This window comes from Agelaius tricolor, unplaced genomic scaffold (assembly GCF_023055355.1).
Source record: "Agelaius tricolor isolate 1412-34295 unplaced genomic scaffold, bAgeTri1.0.p SCAF_1, whole genome shotgun sequence".
In the NCBI taxonomy this organism is placed as follows: domain Eukaryota; kingdom Metazoa; phylum Chordata; class Aves; order Passeriformes; family Icteridae; genus Agelaius; species Agelaius tricolor.
In genome coordinates, this window is record NW_027269261.1 from 9,616,784 (window position 1) to 9,644,730 (window position 27,947).

Here is a 27,947-nt window from a genome sequence, read left to right on the forward strand (position 1 = left end):
AAATTAAAGAGAGAAACAGTCTTAGATGAAGTAATAAATAATGGACACTTTCAACACATAATTTGCACTTGAATTAACTAGGCTGGCTAAATTAATTCATCCATTATGAAAGGAGAATTTTACTGTCCACAGTTTCAGGTTCCCTAGTGTGCTAAGTCTAATGGGGATTGAGGCAGAGACTACTGGCTTCCTAGAAATTGCTACTAAATTACTCTCCTCCCAATTATTATCCAGTTCACACAATTTGGAAGCTTAACACTGATAAAAACAATTGTCCCAGGGCCTTGTTTGAATTGTGAGGGTGAACAGCTACAGCAGCACTTTTGGGTAATCCAGCCCTCACCCAGGTTTTTGTCTGAAACATTTTTCAGGCCTCCCATCCCAGAGGGGTTGAAATCACACAATCAAAGTTACTTTGAATTCAACATAACTTTAAAAATATTTGAGGCTGAGGGGTGATTTCTTTGCAATAATATTTTAATTGCTTCCCTGAGAAATGTTCAGATAACCTTAAAATGGATACTTGCTGCAATATATGACAATAGGTTATTAATTATATAGCTTAGAGCAATCAAGAACTAACTGGAGGAAGACATAAGCTTGGAGACATATGGAATAATCAATATATTACATTGTTCTTAATAATGCATTGTGTTTGCAACTACAAACACAAGTTGTATTTTCATGAACTACACCATCAGGTTTTTCAAAACCATGCTCAAAAATTCCAAAAGCATTTGAAGAAAGGGGGAAAAGAAATTGGTCATCTTCCCATTGCAAACAAAGAGTGGCAGAGAAGGAAACCAGCTCATAATTCAAACCACGTTCAGGGTAGGGTCACATGCCTTTGCCCACTCCATGGCAGGAGAGATACTCCACAGTAACCTCCAAGGGCACCTCAGGCTTCCCAAGGGACACACTGTGAGCTAAGGAGAGGATCTGAGCAGCAAGGCTTTGACAGGAGCACGGTTCAGCAGCAAAACCTATTTAAATTTCTGACACTTCTGCCAACGTCTAGAGAAAACTTGTTCTGGTTGGGGAACAAGAACAAGCAAGTGATGGATGGGCACCTGACAGCACTGCCCTTTGCTAGTGAAGCTTTTAACACCTTTTCTGAAATCAGAGAGGAGAGAGGAGCTTTCCCACATAGCTCAAGTCACACAGCCAGGCCAGGACAGGATGGATTTTGTCAGAATAGTGACACTCTCCCAAAAGAGCTATGTTGCAAAGCAGAAGATGTGCCTGTTGCTCACACTTTTCCAAGCTTTCTGTCCCACATCCTGGTCTGCCTTTCCCCAGAGAAATATAACACTTTCCAGCATCACTATTTTTTTTCCTCAATTTTTTTTATAATGGAGGAAAAATCATAGCAGTCCTTGCTGTGCCAGAGTATTACTCCATCAGCCCATAGAGTTTCCTCACTCCACACGGACCATAACTGTGGTGTGAGGAGAAGGAATAAAGAAAACAGGAAGGCAATAAATCAATGCTACACTCCTTGCAATGGCACTATAATGCCCTATCTGAGAGCTCTGGCACCAAAAACAAAGAGCTAGAAACATTTATACCTTTTCTTTTGATTGCCATGATGAAACAAGCTGAATGAATTGTTGCCTACCAAAGGTACTCAAATATTTTCCACTTTCCTTCCTCAGTGTCTATTGATTTGCTCTGTGCAGAAAGCAAACCATATTGCAGCAGAAAGCTGCACTGTTACAGAGTCCAAAGGGACTCACTCCTTCCCTGTCTGCTTATACACTGAGAAGATGGCAGTGACAGTGACAGTCTGTCCTTGCTGCCTTTGTCACTTCCATCCCAAAGATTGTGTACACATATCTTCAGCATTAAACCTAAGAGGCAAGATATGTTATCCTGTAAGTCACATCCTTCAAGATATAAATCCATTTACAGAATTGCTAAGGTTTCTTCCTTTGCTCTTAGCTCCAGAGAAAATTAAAAAAAAAAATACATCTAAACAGAGTGAATTTGAAGACCATAACAGGATGGGACTTTAAATATTGATTTTGTTTATTAGTGGAATGTGACAGCACAAAGCATCTACCGTGTGCACAGTGAGGATAGACAGACATCCTCTGGAGCAGCTAACGCCCTGGAACTTTACAGGATAACTTTTAAAAGCATTCACTAAACACAGAGCACAGAAATGATCTGGGTGAATACATTTGAGCTACCTGAAATGATTGGCAAATGATTGACTCTTGCCAGGGCCATCTTTAAAGCAGGAGCAAACTCTGCCTGCACTTGGGCGGAAAATGAATTGAACGGATTGCCACTGAAGGGAGCATTGCCTTCCCAGCCAGAGGCTAAGGGTGATAAAAGGGATGTTTAGACACATCACAGCAACAAGTCTGTGTTTTTAAATTTTTGTGAGCTGATACAAATCAAGGAGCCTTGAGGGAAGCATTCAAGTACTGAGAAATTCAATATCAAAGATAAGAACAAATAAAAGTATCTCACAAATCACAATTATGAGGACAGGCTTTCTCCAAGATTCATTCAAATTTTCAAAGATTCAGTATATAGTATATACTAAATATTATTTATGTATTCCTTGAGCCTTCTAATCGAAGGAAGAAATCCTCCATTTCCTAAGCTAATGTGAATAGAGTAGTTTCCTTCAATATCAGAAGCATTTCAGAAAATTAATTCTGTATCTCTGAAAAGGTCATTTATTCAAGGATGAGTGCCATAAACTTACTTGTATGTCTGTTCAGCTCAAGTGAGCACAAAGCAAATCAATTCAGTGTGGTCAAGTGTAATTACCTGCCAGAGCAGGATCCATCGCTTGCTTTTATTATTAACAATGCCACGGATGCACCAAATTCAGCAACAGCAATTCTGATTAATGTGAGGTCATACACTGCTCTTCATTTCCAAGTGCTTCCTTCTCCTGGAGTTTATAACATGATTGCTACAATAGAATAATTTTATTAGTATTTGTACTGTCATGGCAATTAACTTCTAGTTAATGAACAAATTATGAGGTCCAGTGCTAGATTAGCAGGATTAAGTTTTAACTGGAAGGGGAAAAGGCTGTGTTTGTCTAAAATGTGCATGTGTTTCTAGGAGCTGGAAGTGCTCACAGGACTTTGGGGCCTTAGCTCATCTTTCTTTCCATTGTCTTGAAAATATTTTTTACATACATAAAGAACACACATACTGGGGGTGAACTCTTCCACTAAGCTCTGCTCACCTGTGGTTATAAAAGACTTCAGCAATTACTGGTACACTCTAAGTGTCATTTCAAGGACCTAAAAGTTGCACCTCAACAATTTATGGATGAATAAACCTTTACTTTAAAGTAAGTTTTTCTTTGTCATTCTTTAATGAAACAAGTTAATAAAAAATTACATGTACTTCCCAATAAGCTCCCTACTATGCTAGGAACATTAACATTTTTGTGGGTTGGGCTTTCTCCCCCCTTTCTGGTGTGATATAGTTTGGGGAATCCTGGATATTTTAACCCAGGTATTTTTTAATCACTTCAGTAAAATGACGACAATGAATGCTTGTAAATGGGCTATGCACTCAATATAAAAGTCAATTCAATATATATTTATGTTCCTATATGATGTTTATAAAGCTCAGAGAAAAAAAGAGATAGCTTACAGACTATAAAATTATTGATGGAAACCAGCCAAAAACTTCAGTCAAATTAGGCTAATATTTACAATATACACTCAATAGTCAATCACAAAGTTAGGAATGAACTGATCATTGCAGGAGAATTCAGAGCATCATTGCACAGATGAATTGCCTCCTAGCCTTCAGCACAACTGTGCGGTTACACAGTGATGCTTGTGTCAGTTTTTTTTTTGTATGTGATGGCAAAAATGTTCTGGTACAGTCAAATGAAAATTAAATTATGATTTAATAAGAAGAAAAGCAATTAGAAATAAAGATAACTCACAAAGACAGAAACATTATTCCACACAGTTACCAAATTAAGAAGGCTGACCTCGTTGGAATTGCTGCTAAACCTCCCCAGCAGGCAAATTTAACTGTGTGCATCAGGCTACAGTTTCCCTGAAGCCCTTCCAGAGCATCAGAAACTGCCATGATTTCCAAGGAGTTCTCTGATCATGTAACTTGCCTGGGTGCTATTCAGCATAAGAGCTGTTTAAAGAACAAAGCATATAATTCTACACAATACAGAATGCCATTTGTCTTATTTTGTAGGGCTCCTGCTGAAGTCCTGGCTCTCAAGGTAGTGCAGTCAAAATCAATTCTCACCTCCATTCATCGTGCCTCGGGGATGAATGGATGCAGTCTGTGTGCCACATCCATAAGAGCTGCTTCCATTATTCTCCAATCCCCCCAAAACAAGTATAATTCAATTGATTTTCTCTGTGCTTCCAAGAAGGTTACAAAGGACAAAGCTGTGCAAAATCAGAGAGCAGCACCCTCCTGGTAGAGCTCCAAAAGCAGCAGGAATGGGGAGAAGCTTGAATTAACAGAGGATGCTCATGCACAGGGGTCTCTGGAGCATGGGGGATATAAAGATCTGTCTTCCTACAATTCTGGCAGCTGCAATGCCAAAGGAAGATACTTTTAGTTTTGCAGTCTTTGCCCAGTAACAACAATGCTGACTTCCTTTACTCATGTGTTTTTATAATTTGACACAATACATAGTGCACTTCTTCAGGAATCACTTTCTTATTTTGCTCAGCTCCTAAAGTACAAGGGAGATCTTGCAAGACTTCGGGATCCTCCTATTTTTACCATCTTACTGGTAACAATGAAAATTTTCTGTAATATAATTTTGCCATCAGATCTAATGGGTTCACCAGGAAATATCAAGCTATGGGGAAAATACTATGATTCTAAAAATTATTTTTTATTATTTTAATTTTTTTATCAAGCATATGCAAAAGAAATGATTCCTTTTGAAGCCTGAATTTGAAAATGCTTTGTTTTGTTCTTTATTTAAAATGTAATACTGCTGCTCTTTGGGGGATAAAGTCCTAAACCAAACACAACTTGCTGTTCTGAATCATGTTTCACTTTAGATCTCAGCATTTACCACATTTGGGACAAAACACCATTTTTGTTCTGATCTACATGACAGGCTGTCATCAGAATATGAATACATCCACATGGACCTAATCAATTGTATGTACAAGGACTACATCTTCCCAAAAATTCTGCTTATTCAGTCACAACATAAAAATAGAAAAGAAAGAGCCCTTGCCTGCCTTTCACAGAATTTTAGGTAAGCTGTTATAAAGTAGCTGATGTTTTTCAGAGAAATAAACCATTTCATAAGTACAGTGAGCAACAGGAGGCAGAAATACATTGACCTTGGAATATACAGATTGAACAATTTCAGCAGAACAACAGTATGAACTTCATGGACCCTTTCTGTGATGGATCCTTTTAGCTCTTCAGTGCCAGCATCTACAAGGTTTAAGGGATTTCACCTGCAATATCTACAGGTGGAATTATTCTCATATACCTTGAACTCAGTTTAAAAAACAAACCACAAAAAAATTTATCTCACATCATTTTAGGTCATAGCACACCAGCTGAAGACAACACTGGCTTCCTATTTCTATTCTTAGGTTGGACTTGATGATCTCCAAGGTCTTTTCCAGCCTTGTTGATTCTGTGTTTCTGATTCTTCCTTTAAAAGCAGCTTTATGCTGTGGCCAAAGTTTTGGTTGGGTAAGCACCTATGGATTTAGTCTTTTCAAGTTTTGTGACCTAAGTTAGAAGCCACAATATTCCTCAGTATGCAATGCTGGCTTTCCTTCTGCCCTTCTGAAAGTGTAATTCATGCAGGAATAAAATGCCTCAGAATTGCTAAAAAAACCCCACCAACAGCTCATCAGGCACATAGGCTGATATTCCTCTGACATTTAATTCCTGTCTCCCTTTGTAAATCAGCACACTCTCAAATTAAATTAGACCTGAAAGTCTCCTAGTCTGATGAGTGAAGAGAGCACAAATGCTCCAGGATCAGGATGTCTCTCTCCTGCTGAGAAAAAGACCCAGAGAAGCATATGGAGGGTGCACTCTTGTTGGAAGCCAAAACTCAGCCTCCTCATTTTCCATATTTGTTTCAAAGCTTTTCCCAATCTATATTACTGCAAATATTTCTTTCCAACAGAAACTCCAGCTTGGGGGCGTGTGTGAAAAGATGATATAACGTTTCACAGGTGTTAGCAAAATAATTTTACAGATGACACGGGTAGGAAACCAAATGTTTCTTTGATGTTTTGATGAGTCCCTATCTCCATATTTTTTCCAGCAGAGGTAGGACTCTCATTATTTCAGTCTCACCCATCTGGATTTAAAAACACAGAGTTTAACATTTTATAACCTTTCAAACAAAAAAAATAAAAGAGGAGCTGAAAAAAGAGAGCCTGAGCTCCCCTGTAAAAGATCTCAAGTAACAAATCAGAGGCACAGTCATCCAAATCATGGAGAGGGGAGGAGAGAAGTGTTACCACAGGGGCCCTTCCTAAAGGCCTCCCAAAACAACCCAAGCTCTTCAGACAAACAGCATGCAGTGAGACAAGGGCTAAGTTCCCAACTACTTACATATTTTATATTGAGTCATAATTAGCTACAATATATATATATACACTTCACTTTAAACCAGCTATGAAGAGCTGAGTAAGTGCCAGGGACTGCCACCTGCTCCCTAAGCCATAATTAACTGCCTGATTACGAAATACATATATATTTATCTAATTAGTTTTAATGGCCTTGCTTTCGCTGGCTCCGCTCCAAAAATCAGGTGGAAAAGCACATCCTACTGATTGATGGAGAGAGGTTAGATGTGGTATTTTCGGGGTCCCCTGGATGGATGGATAGAGGAAATGATGAATCTGACTCCATGTTCTCAGAAGGCTAATTTATTATTTTATAATATTATATTATATTGAAGAATACTATACTAAAACTACACTAGAGAAAGGATACAGACAGAAGGTTTAACAAGATACTAATTAAAAACCCTCTCCAGAGTCCTGACACAGCCTGACCATGATTAGTCATTAAGTTAAAACAATTCACATGAAACCAATCAAACAAGCACCTGTTGGATAAACAATCTCCAAACCACATTCCAAAGCAGCAAAACACAGGAGAAGCAAATGAGACAATATTGTTTTCCTTTTTCTCTGAGGCTTCTCAGCTTCCCAGGAGAAGACTCCTGGGCAAAGAGGATTTTTCAGAAAATATGACAGTGACAGCTAGACACGAGCAGTTCTCACAGGGGGCTCTCCTCCAAAGGCCAGCATGGCTCCAGTGGGAGGCCAGGAAGGGTAAGAAGGGACACCCAAGGCAGGGAGCTGCTGGAAGGTTTAACAGGACAACACCCAGGGCATTGCTAAGGCAGCCCCTCTCTGCCTGTGCCAGTGTGGGCCACTATCCAAAGTTTGTCCTGGGTCTCGTGGTACTGTGGGTGAGGATCGGATGTGAGGAACCAGGAAGATGAGTGCACAGACAGGAGTAACTGTGCCCCACCATGAGGGGACACCAACAAAATGCTGCTTCTTCAAACAGAGATCACTGATTATTTGAGCCCTTGTAATTCTACTGGCAGCATGGTCCAGAAAGACTTTCTATGGATTGGGATACTTTGCTAATTAATTCAGGAAGAAAAAATAAATTCTATTAATATGTCTTTTTTCCCACTTCCCTCTGCAGTATAACCAGTGTTGCATTCACTGTTAGTTTCTGGGTGAGCAACATTAAGACTTTGCCCCAGGTCAGATTTTATCATAAATTCCACATTTTGATTGCAACTCCAACACTTCCTGCAGCATAAATACAGTTAGGGCCAGATTTTAAAAGCACTTCAGATGCCAAAGGGTACATTTGACATCGATTTCCAGGGAAGCCAGGAATCCAAATGCATCAAAATCCAGTCATTCAGGCCAGCCCCAGTGAATCACTCTCTGTTTCCAAGGGCTGCAGACTAGCTCAATTTTGACTTCAGATTAGAAAGCCCTAACACTGTAGCAAGCCTGGGACTTTTTACAACAATCCACCCATGGAAAGTCTCCAAAAAAGGAATAGAAAAGATGGCCTGCAGCTTCTCCATCCCTCTTTACACACCTTGTGATTTTGCAGGACGTATCTATCAGGTTCTGTCCTGAACACCAACAGCTCACATTATTTACATCTCTGGATATCTATTTTAAAGCCTGTGCTTTCTTCCTGGAAGCAGAGAGATCAATCCATGGATTGGGATATTAATGTGAAGCCCCCACAAGATGCACTACTAGGTCTCAGTGCTCCCCTGTGCATGTATTGAACCAGACCTTTGGTTATTGGAGTTTATTCCCACAGGGGAACACCCATCCATTGGGCCAAGCTGCTGTAGCAGCTTGCAGACTTCCAACAGCCTTCCCTTCCCAAAGCTGGGATTCCTGCTCAGCTCTGCCTGCCCCAACACATTACAGCTGCCTTTGCACCACCACGCTGATGCCATCAGACCCATCAAGTGCTCCTGTGACATTTATACAAGAGAAAAGTCGATCATCCCAGACAACAATTTCACCAAATCCATCATCAAAGCCTGGTAAATGAAGTGTGAAAGACTCATTCTCACTTAATGCCCGAGGTTGTGCCAGGTGACAGCAGTGATGCTGGTGTAGCTGTCCCACAGCAGAGCAGGTACATTAATTTAGTGACACATACTCCTGTCTCTACTCCTTGGCTTTCTCCACCACCACCACAGGGTAACTAGCTGTGGATGCCACTTCTTCCAGCCTGCAAGGCTAAAAAAATATACCCTCAGAAATCCCTTTATTTCCACAGATGGGCTGAGATCCCCAAGGCTCCAGAGAGCCGCGTCTTTGCACGTTGGTGAGAAGGTGGAAAAACTCTGCCAGCAGTTCCTTTGTGTTTCTGGGGAGCTGCAGGCCTCCTGCAGGTCTGGAAGAAGTATTATTGCTCTGGCACTGTGATTACAAGCTGCACAAAGCTGCAATATTGCAAGTGATGAGTGGGAGCAGGAGGAGATCACAGCTCTTTTTTGGAGGAGATGGAGGGATGTAATGTTTCAAATGGGACCAATAAACTGAGACATCCCCCCTTAGAGCCTGTTTCTTCAACACTGCTCACAGCCTCCCCCAGCCTTATAACAAGACAACTGATTGAATAAGAGAATACAAATTGTTCAAGTAAATATCCTGAAACAAGTTTAATTCTTACCTTTCTCACAGAACCCACGAGCAGTTGGCTAAGCAAGATAGTTTTATCCTACAAGATTAAGACATTTAGCGAGTTAAAAAAAAATAATTACAGAAAATCCACACCACCCTGAGCCTGTGCCTCTGCTGAGAACCATGCAGAGCTCCTTTCCTTCAGCTGCAAGCATCCTGTTCCCCATTCTTATCATTATTCATGAAATTAGGATTCCTTTCTGTAAGAACATTACCCAAAGCAACTTTACTACTGTATTAGAGCTTTGCTTCTGCCAGTCCCTGCACCTGTCTCCTGACGGCCTCTCTCCAGAAAAGCATTTTTGTATATCCTTCTGTGGCCAAGGGAACATCTTCTTTGTGGCTTCCTGAGAACACTTCACACACTGGGATTCACCAGTGCACTGTCAAATCAGGGCCTGCCACTTATCTGTCCAATTAACAGCACTGGGCTCCTTAATTACAAGCAAACCCAGGCAGATATTCTATGCCACTTGTTGGAGAAATTTTGTATGTTCTGTGACAACAGTTATCAACAATTTCTTAAAATGTATACATGTATATATATATATACACATACACACACACATAAATTATTAAAATCTCCTTCTGTTTTCATTATGGGGCCATTTTCTGGCCCCATGATATCAGAGGTTACAGTTTACAGGATCAAGGCTACATGGGTGTCACCCTGAACTCGTATTAGAGAGGGATGTTCAAGAGACAGGTCCACTCTTCACAGTCATCTTAAATAAAATGCAAGCAACTTCCTCAGGATGGCACAGGAAGCACCCCCTGTTAATTTACATTTTATCAGAGATTTCAATTATGCTGGCCACTGAAGCATGCAGGATTTGCCTGTTTCTTGCTGCTGCCTCTGCAAATGGGCAGAGCCAAAGCTGTGTGTTCCCATGATCCCAACAGCCAAGCTTTTCAGGGTGTGCAAAATGCTTGGTCTCCCTCTGCATGCCCTGGCATTGAGTTGATTTGCTTTCTCTGCCAGAGTGGATGGAATCCTCTCCTTTAGACCACTCATTTTTCCATGTGACCTGTGAACAATCACCTGCTGTACAAAGCCATGCTACCTTTAGAAAGGCCAGAAATTCCTCAGAGTGCTGACCAAAGTGAAGCATTCCTATTTGCCTCTTTTGAAACACATCTAAGCATAATTTGCTTACAGAGAAAACCCAGCCCTCCTCTACATGCACCTCAAATACCCAAATAAAATACTTCCTCCCCAGTGAGGTTTTCTACTGAAAATAATCTGTAAGTCTCATTTTCACTTCTCTAAACTGAAAAGACCAGAGAGGGTAGAAGCACTGACATTTACATAACCAGAGTAACAACAAGCTAACAATGCATTAATCACAACTATCTCTGACCTTTGCCATGCTTGGAAAGAGGTCACTGTGATGCCAAGAGCAGACACCACTTCCCTTTTCACCTGCTGAAACACCTCTACATCGAGAAAACGCCAACCCACACCCCCACCAGAGCCCAGCCCTGGGGTGATTTTCAGCCAGCTTTTTGTCACCTCCTTAATCCAGAACCTGGCTTCTTGACAGTGGGCAATGAGAGCCTAAGTGCTCCCAGAGAGCTCTCCTAGCAAGGGTCCTTCCTTAGCCAAAAATCTGATGATGGTGTGATGCCTTTACCTGTCCACATCCCTGACACCAGCCACTTTTCTCATTGATTGAGCACTTCTCTGGCAAGACTGAACCAGGGGCAAGCAGCTCTGATCTGTGTACAGTGGGCACTGCGATAAGGCTTAGTAAAAAGCAGGAGGTGTTAAATAAGTTTGGCGCAATATTTTATTCCCCAAACCTATTAATGAGCCACGGTTAAAGCTTGAGACATTCTCTGGAGCAAAACTGATGAACCAAGGCAGGTTCAGTGGCTTGAAGCTGTGTAGACATGAGGGCATTACACAATGTGCTACAGACAGCAGACTCTTGTTGGGAAGCTGTGGTTATTCCTAAAATCTCAGGTAAAGGCTAAAATTAGGAGTGACTGAGGAAAATTAATTGCCCTTGCTCCACAGTCATGAAGAGCTCTCACTTGCTCAAGGGAAAGACTGGGTGAATATAGCAGCACTGGTCTGCTAATGCTCAGCACCACACAAATTCCTTTTAGACCCTTTGAAAGTGGCTCAAGGCTCAGCAGGAGGAAGGGAAAAGTGTATTTGATGATTGGGGCACAGAGACTGGTGGGAAGCCACATGCCCTACTGCTGAGCAATTCCATCACTGCAATAAAATTGGGAGCACAGCAGTAAGAATGAGCTGAGATTTGTGTCTGCAGCAAGTGAAAAGCTTTGCCTGAAGAAGAAGAAGATTGGTTCCAATGTAAAGGGAGACCCTATTTTGTAGAATTGCAGGTCTTGGCTTTTTGCCCCACTTCAACTGGCCTCCCTCTGTGCTGCTCTCGGCGCATGCCTCTGTGCTTGGCTGTTATCAACCCTGTAAAGCTGCTAGGAACCCATTCACGTGGGAAATGGTAAAAACACATCATCATTCTCACCAAAATTTAGAACTTGAGGTAGACCCAAACCAAAACACAAATACACAAGTCCAAATAAGAGTGTTAGGGGGAAAAAAAAATATATATATATCCAGCCAAACCTACAGGGCAAAGTTCTCACTATAACCAGATCCACACCTATCAAATAATGAGCTATTTTACTGAAAGTTTAGATTTTGTATTTTCATGATCCCATAAAAGAAGAGGAGAAAAGCAGACTGTGGAGCCTCAGCACTGAGGGACAGCCTGGGAGAAGTCACCTTCACTCACCAGGCCAGATACCTCCAAGGAGAGAGAAAGTTTTGACATCTTTTGAAGGATAGATCATACTGCAGATATGACCTTCCTATTCACAGTAGAAAGCAGGCCAAGACAGACCTTTGGTCCCCTGAGGTTTTCCTGCATAATAATGAAAATGAAGGATTTTTACTCAAACAGGGTTTGTGTAAGGCTTTGTCTGTAGACAGCCAAAGGGTTTTACTTATTCAGTCAGAAAGCACCATTCACCCAGGTTAGTTTGGACACTGAGTTTTTATCAAATTACAAGTACTCCTTTCAGAAATAAATTTATTTCAGCTATCCTGCCCAAAAATATGGCATCAGTTCTCAAACAACCTCTATTTGATATTTATGGTTGGACCACTGCAACTTGCTTATTCTAAATCCTAGTTTAATGAAAACTGCCAGTAACTCCCAAGATACAGCTGACAAAGTGATGAGCAGCACTTCTCTCCACAACAGCAACAAAGAATTTTGCCAAGTTGGGAACTTCAAGGGCGGGGTTTTAACACAAGTATTTGGCCAGGATTAAAGGCCAAGGTCTTTCTCACACACCTTCAAGTCAGGAGGTTGAAGATTCCCACCCATCCTGCTCAGAGAGGGTGTCTGTGCGTCACATGGGCAGGTTGTATATTTTAAAAGCCAGGGTCCCTTTTATTCTTAGATAATGAAATTTGTTTCTTTGGACTAGTTATTATTAAAACCAGTTCTCTATAGAATTGATGCAGGGCTGGAGACAATTTCAGGAAAAGCACAGCATTCATAGAAAGAGCATGGGCTGTAAAGCAGCCTCCGGCACCATGTTATCTTCTCATCAAATCTATAAACCAAGGGATTTTACTTTAGAAAACAGTTCTTTGAGAAAGGGTTACACCTCAGGAAACTCAGCTGTGTCACTCAGAAAGTTCCACGTTGGTTTCAGGGTGGATTTTGTGCAGGAATCCTGCTGTTTTGCACAAAAAAGGTCCCATTAGGAAAAACATACAAAAAGCCCCTAACAATACCAAGCATTTAGTCTTTTACTATTTCTGAAGGGAGAGGTTTCTTGTTCCTGCTAATCAGCTTTCCTCCCTGTCCCAAAACTCAGCTGATCCCAGCTCTTGGCTGTGTAGGAATGCTGCTGAGCATGGCTGTAATGTCAGCCACAGGTACTGACAAACTGCAAGACAGTGCTGGGGCTTCACTGTCCTTCCAGGCAGAGAAAACCTGTGGGTCTCTAGAGCTACTGGGAAGTTTCCCAGTCACATGAGCTTCCCATCTGGAAAACTGCACTCAACAGAAATAACCTCTGGGAAATAATTGTGGAATGTATTTTATTGGAGTCACTTTAATCTTAACATCAAAATGACCTGATGGAGTAAAAGAGCTACAGTAAATTGAAATCACTGTGAGTTTTACCTTTGCAAAACCTCTTCATTTTCATCTTTCTTTGCCTTCCTCCAGGGCAAAAGAGAAGGTCAACATCTACGATTTTCTTCAAGGAGAGAAATTCTTTTCTCAGCCCTCTCTTGATGCAATCACATTGCCAAAGCCACAGGTTAAATGAGTTCAGTGACCTGTCTAATCACAAGGTATAACTTACAGACGATGCGACCGCTTCACACTGCATCCATAAATACAGAACCTGATTCCTCTCTGCCACCATGGCAAATACTGTTTTCTGTCTCTTCTGAAATTGCTAGATCCTCTGAGCCCCATGGGGGCAGCAGCCAGTACTCCTCCCAAACCCTGTGCAAAGGTGTCCCTTTGGGTCTGTGGGCAGGTACAAGCCAAATGCCCCACACCAGCTCTGTCACTGCAGCCCAGAATTCCTGGCTTAGCCCTAATAACTTTTTCAAAGTGACCACACAAGCCACTTTCTCACAGTGTAAAAAGGACTTCCCATGATAAAAGAAGGAAGTGACAACACAAAACAGGTGAGACTTGAACATGATGCAGCCTCCAGTCCAGAAAGCCCCAGCTGGCCAAGAACATGGAGAGCATACAGTACACACACCTTGCTTCTCCCACCACTTCTGAGCACAGCATCAGGTGCGGAAGAAGGGTGGAAAAAAAGAACAAAGGTGGGGAAAAACAGTTATTTTGGGAAGCACAGCTTGCATTCTACCACAGCCATCCAGCAGCACACGCTGCTCACTGGGAACAGATTTGCCAGGAGACAGCTGAGCCAGCTCCTGAACACTGCCTTTAATTTCTGAAGTGGCCCTCATGAGCCTGAACAGCTGTACAGTTAATTCTTCTACATAAACCATTCCCACGTCCATGCACATGATGCTGCCGTGGGGTTGGAGGTGAGAAGCTGCCTGTGGTTTATTTCTGTCCCTCGAGGGGCACACTCAGTGCAGGCAAAGAGAGCATCCAGCACATCCAGTGTGGGCAAGGGACACTGGACTCAGGCTGCAAACAGCTCCCAGACATCCCAAGGCTGGACTGCTTGGAACCACAGCTGTGGAGGATGTTCTCTTTAAATGCTTTCAAAAGGCATGGTTCCCCTCAGCACTGAAATCCAGCATACAACAACTCTGGGCTTCATCCAGAGGAGTCCAGCCAGAATATGTATTTCTGCCAGTGTGCTCGCAGCTGGGACTGAATCCTTATCCATGAAAAGCATTTTTGGGTTCCTTCTGGCCTTTGGGAAAGGACCATCTCACAGTGCCTCTGCAGTCAGGGAGCACTGGCAGAGGCAGGCACATCTTTCTGCCCTTTGGCTCACAGCAAGGCAGATCAAGGGACTCAAAACCTCAGACAGAGGTTGTGTAGTCTGTGGCTGCCAGAACTGGAGTCAAAGGCAGCCTTTCACTTGTCCAATTAGATCTCCCTACAATGCTATCAAGCATCATGGCTCCTGAAGAAAGAATGGAGGTGTAGTGACGTGCACAGACCCATTATGTTGGTTTTCACATAGAAATGGCAGACAAGACAGATTTCTTAATTCCCATTCTTTTAAACCATTCTGGAGACCAGAATAAAGCTCTACCCCTCTGTGGCAGCAGCTCTCTGGCCACGGGGAGAAATAGATAACTTCCCCAGGCATCATCCTGGAAGTCTGTGAGAAGATCAGAGAAAAGAATGATAAACAATTCTTATCTTCACTTGCTGCACCTGTTGTGAAGACGTGGAATGTGTTATGGAGATTTGTTTACCAAAGGGTGGTTTCTTATTTAGCCAATAGTGATGGTGTTTGGACTGGAGGACCAATTGGGTCCACCTATATTCTAACTGTCTATAACAGAAATGGGTTTCTTAATTAAGATAGACTGGTCAGCCTTCTGAAGTACATGGAGTCTATGCTAATTATTACCCCACCAGGGCCTGTTGTGACAATGCCCCTCTTTTAAAGGACAAGCACACAACCTTGATGATTTCCCAGATGCAGCCCTCTGGTGATGTACACCTTGCTTGGGAGCTCTCCTGCTGCAGTGAATGCCCTGTTGAACCACCCACAAACAATACCTCCTTAAACAGCCATAAGGTTACCAAAACAAAGTCTACAAAGCAAATGCAACACCAGAATTATGACTGGCCCAAATGGGTTTAACCTACTCAAAAGCAATAGTCTGTAACTGTATCACTCCTCAGTAATTACACTCTAGTAAGAACATGCCACCAGCTCCATCCTCTGCCCCAGCTTTCCCCCCTCACCTCCCCAGGTGCAGCAGGATTAGGAAATGCCACACAGCCCCTGCTCTCCCCATGTCCAGCCAATCTGGTGCTGGGCCAGCCCACTTTCCATCCTCTGTGTCCACCCTCAGCCAGCTTCCCTCCTCACCCATGGAGTAAAGTAAATAACTCTTACAATCAGTTTACTACAAAAACAGACTGTACTCACTCCTTATCTTGATCTTTGGAAATGCATCTGTCTGCCATCGCCAAAGAGCAAAGTCATCTCCAAAGAGCTCAGCCCCAGGCGGATTTTGGGCATGTGGTGGGGGTTGAGTTTTGGGTTGTTTTTTTTTTTTCCTGTTCTTTCCTGTGGAAACCTGGAGAATTTTTTTCCCATTGAGTTGCTAATAGGAACTGAGGCCTGAGATTGGTGGGGAAGGAGAACTCTTGCTTTTTGGGAGTTGCTCTCAGGGGGCAGGGGCGGAGATACCAGGAAATTCAGGCTGGGGAAAGGGGTTGAGGACAGTTCTCTGTTGGCCCTGGAGGGGAGACAGGCTGTGGGCATTGTGGAGAGGATTTGACACCACTGCAAGACTCCATCCCTGCTGCCCTCTCCTACCCCTACCATGACCCAGCGGAGAACCTTCCTTCTGCTGCTGGGCCCCTCATTCCCCTGCCCTGCCAGGACACCCCGCAGGTTACAACTATTTGCCCTGGAGTTTTGCAACATTCTTGCTCACTACCCAGGGATTTCTGCTCATACCTGCCATATCCAGCCTGCTGCTTCCGAGACTCCTGTTAGGGGCACCGAGATCAGCTGCCCATGGGGGTTTGTGAGGCGAAGCCTCTCCTCCATCCCTCCCTGTCTGTGCCGAACCGCCATTGCCGTGTGAGGGGGACGCGGCCGAGCCCGCGCCGCAGCGCCCCCTGCAGGAGCGCGGGGGAATCACCGCACCCACCCTGCCCGGCCGTGAGCCAGCAGCGCCCCTGCTGGCCGGGCCCGGAACTGCACCCGAGGGGAAAGCGCTGCAGCCGAGAGAGGCCAGGAGAACTGGGTTTGTGCTTCTGTTTTTTGTTAATGCCATAATTGTTGTTGTTTGTTTGCTCTCTTACACATATTAATAAAGAACTGCTATTCCTATTCCCCTATCTTTGCCTGAGAGCCCCTGAATGTCAAGATTCTAATAATTCGGAGGGAGGGGGTTTACATTCTCCAAGGGAGGCTTTTTCTGTCTTCCCTAGCAGACGCCTATCTTATAAACCAGGACAGCATGGAAAATGCCATGTCAGACATGGAGAGCTACAAAGAGCAACGAAGTCCAGGGCACAGACAGGTAACTCGCACGTAAGTCAGGAAATATCAAGCTTAGCTGCCTCTTACGTGAAATAATAAATATTGGAAAGAAGTGTGCTTGTTTGACCCAACGTCATTTTGCAGTTGATTTAAGAGCACTAAATTGAATTTGAAAATGCTATTATGAGAAAGGTTAAAAAAATAAATAAATTTGAGTAGATATAGCCTTAGGGGCTATTTTAATTTTCTCTGGGCCAGCTTGCTCACTCCTCAGAGTCAATAGAGATCAAAAGAATAATTTATAAGCTTTAATGAGAATATTGATTTTAAAGGTTCATTCTATTCATGTGAGCAGGGAGGGGGGTGACGGGGAAAGGAGCACTGCAGGCTGTGGCCAGAGCCTTGTTGAAGGCTGTAAACCTTCCTGGGACACAGAGAGCCCATGCTGGGATGGGGAAGGTGCTCGATGCAGCACAGAGCCTGCTCCCAGCAAAGATAGGCATCAGTGTTTCCAAACAACTCACCACCTAATTTGTACTTATGTAAAAGAGCCGTCCCACAACACAAATCATCGAGCAATTAACATGCAACGCTTCAGCACAACTCTCCGGGTCTTGTTGCTGAACTATCTTCAATGCCATTAATGAGAACTAATTAAATCAATCAAGGACCCGCTGTACTCAAACACGACTGCAGCTTCTGAAGCGCTATCAGATCAGGAGCGTTTTCTCAGGCACTGTAAGTATCAAGATGTACATTTATCATGCTGTCCTTCCAGCATACATCTGCTCTCACTGCTGTGTGTTTCATTTATCATATGTTGTCACTGTCCCTACCCCCAATACATCTAGGTGTCAATTAATTCTTCCCCGTGCAGCTCGAGTGCATCGCACTGAATAATCTCCGTCTTAATATCCATCCACGAGCTGTCCTTGCCTGGGAGCAGCAGCACTCAGCCACGTCCCCCAGATTACGTGGCTGTGACCTCTCTGTTTCTTTATTGCAAGTTATTAAACACTCAAACCACCTCCACACACTGGGGTAATTTTCAGGGGAAGCAGTGGTGGTTTGGGTTTCTTTCTCCCTCTCTTCCCCCAGGCTTGACAGGATATTTGCAATGCAATTTACCAAAATAAACTTTCCCGAGAAGAGTTTCCAGGAAAACCCCTCAAGTGGATAATTGCTGTGGACCTTCAAAATGGTTTTTATAATTGATGAACATTCAAATAACAGATTCATCTCCACATTTGCAGTACCAGGCAATAGCATTTCTGCTGTACCAGCAGCCCATGTGCCTCCTGTTCTATTACCATGAGCATGCAGGGGAAGGAAAGTCTTTTTCTAAACAGGAGAATCATCTCTCATTACATTATAACATTTGGTCTCTATTTATGTTTCTGCTCTGTCTGGCTAACTCTCCTTTTTATTTACAAATCAGCTATATTAATGTGCTTTAATTTCAATGCTGGTTGTTTATTTTAGAGATGAATCAGTTGGCAAAGGGAAGAAACCCCGCCTGAACAGAAAGTAGCACCAGCTCCAACACCATATACACACTTGTCCTTATTCAATAGCAGACTTAAAATTAGTGGGGTTTTGACTTCACAGACATACCTTGTAGCATTTTTAATGTTTTTGTTATAAAAATACTGACTTGCAGGTCAGAGAAGGAGCAGATAACTAATGCAGCGTTAATTTCACACCAGCCCTTGGCCATGGAAGTGCATCCCCTGTGCAGTCACCATGGAGAAGAGAGGTGGGGCAAAGTCCCTGCACATTTCCCAGACAGAAGGACATGGAGGGAACACATGCATGGAAGCAGAGACCCTGGGAAGGGCCACACTGAGAATCTGTGTGGAATCCCAGTCCAAACTTAAAACAGTTACAAAAAGAACACCTCATTAGAGGTAACAGCAGTGAGTCACAAGCCAGAAATTTCTGCAAGGGGTGTAAATGCCCAGATGAATTTGTAGGTGGCTTTATCCCAGCTCTGCATCCACACAAGGAGTAAAACACATATAAAAAACCCTTATGGCTTGATTTCTCCAAACCCAGCACTCTGGGAAAAAAAGTCACAGTAATGCTCCAAATAAATTGCCTCTACGCTGGCATGAGACAGACTCAGGCTGAACAGGGGATCAGGTCTTATCCCTCTGTGTAAAAGGCTTTCAGAGCCTCATCAGAACACAGCCAGGAGTAATAATTTGTGTCATTATTATTAATTATTATAGCTGTGCTCCGGCTCCCAGCAGAGATGAATGCCTGGGGATCACTTTTCACCCATCATCCAGCTGTAGAAAGACCCAAGAGAGGAAATCAAAGTTTTCTATGGCAGAAGAGATGACAGCATATCGTTAGGCATCACCATACAGGAAAGCAAGCAGCATTTTCAGTCTCTGTGACCTCTCTGGGTACAAAAAATGATGGGGTTTTTTCTTTCTTTCCTCCATACCCAACTTCTTCCACCACTGAACACACAAAGTTAAAGGTGCTGCAGAAGAGACAAGCATAGCATTTCCCGCTTTAGCATAGATACTCACAGAACAGCAGCCAAGCCTGGCCTAGGAAAACATTCAGGAGAACAGATCATGAAGCAGAAAATCTCCAAAAAGAGGTAGAAGCACCAATACATTGGCAGTATTTGCTTATTCTGGTTTTTGCATACTGGCATTCTCCTTCCCCCATCTGAAAAAATTAACTTTTTGCCAATCTCAGGTTTTCTATTATTGAGAGTCCTATGGGAACCAAAGCCTCACTTCTTGTGGTGATGACCACAGAGACCTGACATCCAAAAACCAAGTTCCCTGTAGTGCTACATCTCACAGAGAAACTTCAGTCCTGATCTCACCACAATCAGTTTGCTCATCTAATACATCCCTGCATCTGCTGCAGCAATTTTAAGGCCATGGCAGACTTGTTCATCAAATAAATACATTTGACTGCACAGGTCTCTCCAACCTCAGAGAGGTTTAATGAAATTCTTCCCTTAGAGGAAGGAGTTTGATTACATTCTTGGTTTAATCCTTCTAATATCATTTAGTTGAGTAAACTTATGTGGCTAAAAGGATTCTGTCAGTTGAAGGGATTTCATCAGGTGCATACACATAATTCTAGTGACAAAATGATTTTTTGTCAACAAAACACTGGCTCATGTACAGAGGTTTGTTTAGCAGTGAGCAAGTATACGGTAAAGGCAGGAATAAGATCATGAAGATTATGCTATTATAAAGAGACAAGAAGGAGAGGGAAATTATCTTTTTGGTGCCAGACTGTGGGAAGTAGTTTACATGAAAGGAAAAGAAGTTTACAAGGCAGCCATCAGCTTCCTATGGGCCTTCACCCTTGGCATAAATCAAATCACCGAGGCAAAGCCAGGGTCATATTACATGGGGGTTTCACTTCCTACTCCACTTTTGATCCTGCAGTCAGTTGATCTCTTTAATGTGTTAATTACAGCTCCTCTGGTCTTTATCCAGCATTTCTTCTGTTTATTGATGTGTCTGGCACCAAAAACATGTGAATAAGGCAATGGAATTCTTTTGCCTTTTATGTAGCATCACATCTTCATCTAGCTGGCTTTGAAAAAGCACCAGCAGCTGAACCTTAGCCTCAAGTCTGAAAACCTGTGGATATTGCAAGTAAAGCCCCCCTGGGCTGAGTGTCTGGGGCCCAGCAGCCATAGAGTCATAGAATGGTTTGGATTGGAAGGGACCTTTAAAGGCCCTCCAGTCCAGCCCCCGTCCAATAAGCAGGAACACCTTCCACTAGAGCAGGTTGGACAGAGCCCTGTACAGCCTGGCCTGGAGTGTTTCCAGGGATAGGGCACCTAACAGAAAACAGGCTGAGGTCTGTGGCCAGGACAGGCCACACAGGGCAGGGAGCTGGGTGCTGCATCAAGTAATTCAGAAGTAGAGGGAAAAGAAGAAAAAGCAGGGAGGGAGGACACAGGTGCTCAGTTCTAAGGAAGTGGAGATGCAAGGGGCAACAAGGAGCAAGGAAATGAGTTTCTTACAGCAAAAATGGAGTTCACACACAAAAAACCCCCAAAAACCAGCAACAACAACAAAAAAACCCCACCCAAACAAAACAAAACAACAAAAAAAAACCAAACACAAAAACCCCAAAAAAACCCCACACAAAAGCAGCGGTGAAGTTCACAGCAGAGAACAGAGCTATTAAACATCACCTGTCCTCAGAGATGCTGGCAGGCAGAGGAAGGAGGAAATCTCAGAGCAGATTTATTTATTTGTTTGGTGGAAGTGCTTTTCATTTCCCAGCCGTGCAGGAGCAGCAGAGGAACCTCCAGCTGGGAGGAGGCTGGGCAGTGCATGTCAGTGTTTGGACACCCACAGAAGGGTGAAGCAGCTTCTCTTGAGCCTTCAAGGAGCTACAGAAACATTTCCCTTTCCTGATCCTGGAGGTCAGCACCAAGGAACAAGGGAGAGGGTGCCAGAGCTCTGTGGTAAAGTCTTATTTGCAACATGAAAGGACAAACAGGAGGTTTCTGCAGGGAAAAGAGGAGCTGAGATTTGTCCACCTCCTGCTGAGGCTTCCTGTGTCCCCTTGCCATTTCCTCCCATGCCTCCCAGTGCCACACAGCAGTTCTAACTCACTGACCCATCTCTTCCAGCACACCCTCTCTTCAAGTAACTGTGTAAATCTCTTCACTGGTACAATAATTCTGAAGCTTTTGTACAGCCTTTGAGCTGTACTTGGGAGTTTGCAAGGGAAGCTGAAGTCTGAGAGGAGGAGCTTAACCAAAAAGCCCTTGTTTGCACATCTGGCAAGCAGGGTTTACATATCTGGGTAAGTATTGTCTAGGAGAGAAATTAAATTAGTTGCCTCCTCCTCCCTCCACAGCAGCACTGCAGCTGAAGCAGTAATGAAGAAAAATCTCACAAACTAGCCACTGGCAACCAGAATCATTTGTCTGCTATCGATCCACAGTGTGATTTAATGGGGTGGAAAAGCAGGCACAGGTCCCTCTCTAGGTTAGGGAAATCTCACCTCATCCTTCAAGGTTCTGCTGGCCCTATCCTGCTTCCATACCACCCTTGTGCATCCCCAGCTCAAGCCCTGCACGTGCTTTTCCTGTCCAGGTGCCTTGAGAGGGTGGCTACACCTGGAGAGCCAGAAGCGCTCACAAGAGAGGAAAATCCTCAGGATTTGTGAGAAGGGGAGATTGTTCAGTTCTCTGCTCAGTTGCTGAACCCAAGAGCCTGCAGATTTAATCTGAGTCTGCCACAAAACGGGAAGAGACGCAGAATTCATCGAGCAATTTTTGCAGACTCTCACACCCAAACATTTGCTTTGGAATAGGGTTTGCTCTCACTCTGCTTGCTCACATTTGCACCTCTACACCAATAATTGAAAGCTGCAGCCTCACCACAAAACAACCTTGAAATTTATGACTACTGTCATAAACAGAAACTTCAAAATTAAAACCCAAGACCCTCCCTCCCATCAGTTTTTCCATCCACAAGCCCAGCTCTGACTAAATCATGCAAAAGCCATAAAAAGGAGCCACACACACTAACCCATAAATCCCAGCTGTCCTGTCTCCCCAGCTTAATGCCAAGTGATAAAGATGCCCCAGAGTTTATGTGGCTGACACTGCCCCCCTCCTCCCCCTTTTGTTGATTGTATTCATAAATAAAACCACAATGATCTCATTTGAGTCCCTTAACTAGCAAAAGCAGGAGCTGGGAGCCACAGCCAGTCTAGCTGGAATGACTCACAGAGGTTTTTGATTGAAGCTGACTATTAGTGGATACAATTAAGATGCCACTTCTGTTTAAAGATTAATTGGCCATGCAGTGACAAATTGTGGATGCTTATTGCTGCCATGCTGAGGCAGGTGATCAGGGAATGAAGTTGTAATTGCAGCACCTCTTGTTTGGCTCCTGCTGGAGCACAGAACGCGAGGTTCAGTTTAACAAACAATTTGCCACACGGCTCATCCCTTCTGGGTGGGAAAGCAAGGCTTGCTGGTGAGGCTTCCTTTGAGTTCTACTCCTTTTTAAACCTGGTATAAGCAAAACTGGCCCTTGCTTTAACCTTTGCACCAAAGCAGAAAGGAAGAGGAGAAGCCCAAGAGTATTGCTGACAGTGTATTTGTATCTTGGGCTTCATCCAGAGATGATAAAAAAAAGAAACTGGAAAAGTATAATAAGATGATTAAAAAAAAAAAAACCAACAAAAAACTGGAAAAGTGTTTTACATACTGGAAAGTATCATCATCCTTTTGATACTTCTTCGGTCTTTCTGAGCTTGTCTGGAGAAACCAGAGCACAGCTAGGCTGGCATGTTGGAGCAGCAAATGCCAATGTGGGCAAGTGGGGACTCTATACACAGCCACAGTTGCTCTGCTGCTTCAGGAGATTCAAGGTACAGCCCCTGGATGATCTTGAAGCCAATTATTCTCTTTTTCCCTCCAAGGGAGGGAGGGAGCAATTGAAGCTGCAGCTCCTCAGCAGTTGGCTTCCATCCTGCTGCAAGGGAAGGGGCGCAGTGATGCTCTGAAGGGCTCAAGGAGCTGGTATTTAAAGGACTCAAAAAATGATTAGAACCAGAGATCTCCTGGATCAGACTCACAGAGCAGAGCTTCCTTAGCTTTGTTTACCTCTCTTTGCATACAACTACTGGCTCCAAGTTTCTAGTACAAATTTGGATTCTCCAACAAGGCTAATTCCATGGAGGAGATACAGCCAGGCCTTACAAACCCTTCCTGTTTCACTGCTGTTAGTGATTCATAACCACACAAGTAACTTCTTTAAACCCCCAAATCTCAGGGATTTAATTGTGTTTGTTTAAGGCTAAACATGCATTTACATGTTTTGAAATCTCAGAGCAATGCAGGACCAGCTGCTCTTGTTACTTCAGGATGTAGACATTGGTATCACCTTTTTTGTCTAAGGAAGGACAAAGAAAGTTGTTCTCTAATTGCCAGTCTGACCTAGAGCTAGCTGATGCTAGAGGGCATCAGCTGCACAGAGAGGACCCTCTGATCATCAGTTTGTAAGTGGCTCAGTTTTTCCTCCTCACAAACATACAGGAATCATAGAAATCAGAGAACACATTGGAATGTTCAGTAGTTCGAAACTGCAGAGGCTCTGATGGAAACCTTATAGAAAAGAAGAAATTAGAAAAATAGTATCTTCTGTTTTGCTTTTGTTTTTTTCTCTAAGTACTGTTGGTCATGGTCTGCAGAGAAGACAGTTTCTTGCCTACAAGCATTATATGGGACCCAGCATCAGCTGGATCCTGCTCTTCACCCCTTATCAACCTCGGAAAAGCCCCAAGGCAGTCAACAGCACAATTGGATGGTACTTCAGGCAGCTGCAAATCAAAGGAGTGAAAAACTCATCCACTTACAATTCAGTGTTTGTATAGAGGCAAGAGCTGTGCTCTGACAAAGCAGGAAGCAGAGAAGCACAAATGCTTTGCAATTTGTGTGTGAGCAGTGCTGGGTACTCTGTTAAGGGAATGATCTGGACTTTGAGAATGCTCCTCTCCAACATCTCCCAGGCAGCAGCCAGCCTGGCCTTACTGCAGAGCTTTCCCTTGCCCAAAGGTCTTGCAAGACACCAAGCAGTGGCCCAGATGTGGTACCCATTACAGGGCAAGCATTCTGAGGCAACTTGATGTCTCCTTATCACCTCTTATTAAAAAGCCACTATTGCGCATGGCTGTAAGGTTTCATTTATTGCCCTATTGTTATAAAAAACCACTTGCTTTTTAAAACTTATTCTTAAGCATCTATCTGGCCTCTCACAGGTGATAATTAACACACCTGATTTTTTTTTTAGAAAAATTATCCACAGGTTCCTGTTTAAAGGAGCAGAGATTCAACAGCAAGGCAACGTTTGGATCCATCCCAGTGCATATATTGAATGTAAAGCTTTGGGTGTGAAGGCTGCACCTTGAGGCAGCCACAGAGCTCAAGCCCTGAGCACAAAGGGTACTGCAGAAGAGGTTTCTGGAGTTATTTAGCAGCTGGACAAGGAAAGGAATAGCAGGTGCTTGGTTTGTAACCCCTGCCTGGCCCCTGGCAGCAAGACCTGCTCCCTGGGCAAAGCTTGGGAGCTGTGAGTTGAGGTCAGCAGAAGGGGACAGACATAGCAATTCATAATGTCTCCTTCAGGCTGCCCCAGACACCTAATTCAGGTGCAGGTTACAAGAAAAAGAGGCCTCTGTGTCCCAAAAGGCACCCATCTTTGATACCCCAAGCTGGCCAGAGACAGACACTGCAAATATCCTTCCTTTCTGACACAGGTGGGTCATGTTCAGCTCCGCTGTACAGCCGGGGAGGGAAATCAGGCAGAGCAAGGTCGAACAGCTCACCTTGCAAATGCTTGCATGAATACTTAATCTCTCTCCTGTGAGCACTCTCACCAGCTTCAATACAACTGCAGATCTTTAATCAAGGAGAGAAAAGATCTTTAACCCACTGCCTGCCTCCAAGGGGCCTTGGGGGTGGGAGGAGAGAGCACAGCCCTCTACCTGAGCCACCCCCACCTGCAGCTCAACTCCAGCACCAACCCCAACATCACCACTGTGAAAAACGCCAATCACCTGTTTTTAAAAGCTTAACACTAAAAGCTAAAAGCTTAACACTTTTATGGTTATAAAAATAGTAATATAGTTAGAGTAATAAAAATTTGGACAATTAGGATTAGGACAATATGAGACAATAAAAACAAAGAGTTGCAAACAGTCAGGGTACCTCTTTCTGGGCAAAATAAGCCCGAAAAAGGAAACACAGAGGATTAACCCTTAAAAGCAATAGCATATTCATATATCTCATCCATGATGCATCAATTCCATTCAAACACAGGATTCTGTCTGGTCAGTGTCAGCTTCTTCCTCTGAATCCTGACAGCATCATCAGAGCTGAGCGAGGCAGGAAGAACTCAATAAGAGAGCAACAAATTCTTTATCTCTGAAAGATTTAGGTGTCCTGGGGCTGCTATCTCAGTGCAAGCCCTCTCTTAAAGAAAGTATCTTACATAGCATAGTTTCTATTTTAGCATTATGTTATAACCTAAAACTATATTTAACACACTACTTAAGAAAAATAATACAGCATAACTTTCTAACATAACACATTTAATATTAATTTCAATATTTGCCAAAAGCCAATCATAAAATACGCATTTTTCACAACCACCACAATGGTTTTAGTTACACAAAGCCCTGGCAAAGCTGAGTCTTTCTACTTTTCACACACAGAAGGTTGCAATCACATTTCCTGGCAAACCACTCCTCCCAAGCCCCAGACACAGCAGTTAATGTTCTCTAGTTCAATAAACCATCAATTGTACCACCACAGAGGGAAAAACTCTTAAAAAAATCCCCTCTTAACAACCTCACACAATAAAAAGCAAAAAAACCCCAACAACAACAACAAAAAAAACCCACTTACCCCTTCAGGCTTGCTCCCTGCAGCATGGGTGAGTTTTCAGGCTTTGCAGAGATGCCAAATGTCTCCCACCCAGGGAAAAACTGAAAAACTCACAGGTACCCCAACCTGAGGCCACTGCAGATTGGGCAATCCTAAATCCATTCCCACCACCAGTTCCCCCTAGCTTGGGCCAGCTACTGAGTGATTCAGGATCCCCTCCTTTTCTTCCTCCTCCTCCTCCTCATCAGTTGGTGGGAGCAGACACTTGTGCAGCTCTGGGAGGTGCAGCCCCAAACCAGCCATTGCTTCTGGAGGCAGCAGGTGACCTCTTTAAGGATACCCACCTGTGCTGCCCCTTCAAGACACAGACTGAGCTTCCAAAAGAATCACTGAAAATGGAATTTGTGCCCTACTTGGAGCTGAGGAAAGGCAATTCCTAAGTCAAGCTGCTCGAGTTTCATCATCTCATGGAAACACAGGGCCCGCTGAATCATAATCCACGGGTTTTATCTTCTTGGGGCAGGAGACAAAGTTATATCGAAAATGTTGTTTACAGACATCTCTATTTGGAAACAAATGCTTAAGTTACTGCACTAAATTATGTCAGCTAAACGGGATGGAAATCAGATCATTTAAAAGCAGACAGCTCTCCTGTATTGTTTCAGCAAAATAATCTCTTTTGCATAGCCAGCCAAGGGGCTCATTTTTGAGGAAAACAAACACATCTTTTACGATTATGGCCATTCGAAGCTGTTTCTTGTACTCTAAATTGACACACGTGAAGGATCAATGGCGTTCTCAGATGATGATTTAATTAAAAACTCCTCCTTTCCTCAAGATGAGAGCTGCAAAACCTCTCCGAATGGCTGATGGATGATTTGCTATTACCTTGCCTGCTTTCTTTTTAATATTTTTTTTCAGAATTTTAATTGCTGCCATTTGAGGATTATTGATTACCTGTAATTGCTCCTTTTCTCAGGCATCTCCCTAGTTATCTGCAGCTAAGTGATCTCTGCAAAAGACAAAAGCAGAGTACTTCAGAACCTAATGGTTTTCATTAGCTGTTAATGAACACTGATAGGGTGACAGCTGGACGCTGCAGTGGCCTGAACTTTGAAAGTGGATGAGACTGAAAATTCCTTTTCCTTAAGAAAAAACACTGAAAGCACCAAAACCCGTTTTTATCCCCCAGTCACACTGAACAGAAACTAGACCAATGAAGTCTTTACAGCACGGGACACTCCTGAGTGCAAAGAAAAATCCCCCTCTGCCTTCCAGAGCAGGCACTCCCTTCAGACCGATGTCATTCCCACAGAGAATGAGGGAATCCAAGGGACAGAGGGATCCAGGGACAGCCAGCAGATCCAGAGGAACTGGACTAAAGGGGATTCTATTTTTTAAGCTCCTAATTCTGTCTGCTCTGATCAGCCCATTAGACAAAGAGGTTTGCTCAATTTGCCAGCGCTCAGCTCACAAACTGCCGAGAGTTCAGACTTGGTTCTGGATTCTGCAGGAGCTGGAGATACAGAGTTGTTTCCTCCACCTTTGTCTTATTTAAAATCCAAACTCCATGGAAATATTTAAAACATGCAGCAGAACCACCCAGTGCAAAGCTCATTTTCCTCCTTAGGACTTTTTCTTGGCATTCCAAATACATTTAAAAGCTCAAA

General features: G+C 43.4%; 1 long non-coding RNA gene across 2 annotated transcripts in view; it reads right to left on the reverse strand.

The window, feature by feature from the left end:
* Positions 1-27,947, reverse strand: part of LOC139587812 (uncharacterized) — a 63,645-nt gene that overhangs the window by 6,540 nt on the left and 29,158 nt on the right. The window contains exon 5 of one of the 2 annotated variants that reach the window (XR_011678504.1): positions 9,190-9,237. The exons of the other annotated variant lie outside the window; for it this stretch is intronic. This is a non-coding gene — a long non-coding RNA (uncharacterized lncRNA). Of the gene's footprint in view, positions 1-9,189; positions 9,238-27,947 lie in introns of those variants that run through there. 2 annotated transcript variants of the gene reach the window in all.